The sequence below is a fragment of the Octodon degus genome, unplaced genomic scaffold (genome assembly GCF_000260255.1).
Source record: "Octodon degus isolate 3935 unplaced genomic scaffold, OctDeg1.0 scaffold00163, whole genome shotgun sequence".
NCBI classification, from domain to species: Eukaryota; Metazoa; Chordata; class Mammalia; order Rodentia; family Octodontidae; genus Octodon; species Octodon degus.
The window spans coordinates 4,984,374-4,986,106 of NW_004524739.1; the positions used below are offsets into that span (position 1 = coordinate 4,984,374).

At 40.6% G+C, this 1,733-nt stretch overlaps 1 protein-coding gene across 3 annotated transcripts in view; it reads left to right on the forward strand.

Annotated features, from left to right (window-relative positions):
• Zcchc17 (zinc finger CCHC-type containing 17) overlaps window positions 1–1,733 on the forward strand; it is a 58,419-nt gene that overhangs the window by 6,773 nt on the left and 49,913 nt on the right. The window lies entirely within an intron of this gene.

Consider the following 1,733-nt stretch of genomic DNA (forward strand, 5'->3'; position numbering starts at 1 on the left):
AAAAAAAAAATAAAAGCAGCTGAGGTTGATGTTCCACTTGAGACTGCGGAGCATTACAGCTTAAGTGGGAAGGCGTAGTAGATCATCTCGCCACTGCATGTACTTCCTCTAAGGTAACTTCCTTGGGCTGCATATTTGACATCTTCATTTGAATACCTCACACCATCTCTATAATTTGTTTCTAATGGAATTTTAATTTTTTTATTTTTTATTATTGTTTCTCTTTTTAGTCTTTTCCATTTTAGCAATGAGACTATTTTTTCAGGTACCCAAGTGGGAAATCTTAGTGTTATTCTTGATTTCACTTCTCTATTTGGCCTTGATTTTCTCTCCCTCTCTAGTTTGTGCACAAGTCTTACTGGTATCTCCAATTTGTATACTTCTTTATCCCCTTTGTACACCATTAATAATTCAAGTTCTTCGTATCTTGCTTCTGTTATCGGCATGCTCCAGTCTGTTGTTCACATTGCCTCCAGAATAGCATTTTAAAAACAGATTGGGCACACCGCTTTCTTGTGGCTTTTCAGAGGCTTCTCTTTTTACTTGAATATGTTGTGCTAGGGAAAAAGAACTGCTGCTCTGCTGTAGGCAGGCATTTCACTAGGTCCATAAACTCCATATCGGTAAGACATTAAAAACAGAGAGTTTAAGGAAAGGAAGACATTTTATTGGAGACACTATTGGAAAAAGGGGAAAAGGAGGGGTTGGATAATTACCCTGGTAAATCAGGATAGAGGCTCCAGAAAGATGGTTCTTTGTTCCCAGCTGCTTTTATAGTTCAAGGGCTTTTCCTCCAACCTGGAATTTGTCACAGTCTGATTAGTTCCTTGGGATGTCATAGTTGGATCGCAGCCACCCAAGCCACTAATCCCCTGTGCCGTCTTTGTGTACACTTTTTCTGGGGAAGGGGGGGTTAAGATGGGGGGGATCTCACCATGTAGCCCAGGCTGACCTTGAACTCATGACAGTTCTCTTGCCTGAGCCTCCTGAGTGCTGGGATTACAGGTGTGCACCACCATGCCTGGCATATGTGCACATTTTTACTTTCTTTTTTTTTTTTTTTGACTGAATTGGGGATTGAACTCAGGCCCTTGCACTTGCCAGGCAAGTGCTTATTCTACTGAGCAATCTCCCTGGCCCAGTGTGCACATTTTTAAAGTGAATTTAATTTGATTTTCTTTGTCCTGTCAGGCTCTTTTTTGAAATGTTTGTTAAAAGGACTTTACATACAAAGTCAGGTAGCAATTAGGTAAAACGAAACATAGTAAGAGACTATATCTATCCAGGTGTGAGTATATATTTTGTACTGAGTTTGCTGTTATGTGGCCCCCCTTCCCTTTTGTCTCCTTTGTATTTTACTACACAGTGGGGAAGAGCAGCTGACTTTAGCTGGGGCACTGGCAGAGCCATGCTGCTAATCTTCTTTTCTGAGTTCTCTCTAGCAAGGGTTTAACTCTTTCTAGTTGGGATTTGCCAGATAGCTTACTGAGTCTACTGTTAGCTCCCTGTCTGTTTGTCTATTTTCTTCCCCTACAAATACAAACCATCTCACTTTCCTGATTCTTCCATTGCTTGTCTTTTGCCTACTTTGACCCTGTCATTTTGTTCTACCCTGTTCATACTCCAGTTACATTTGCTTCCTTATAGCTTTGAACCCGATTGTGCATAAGACATTAAAGACAGAGAGTTTAAGGAAAGGAAGACATTTAACCAGCATTGCATATGCTGGTTAA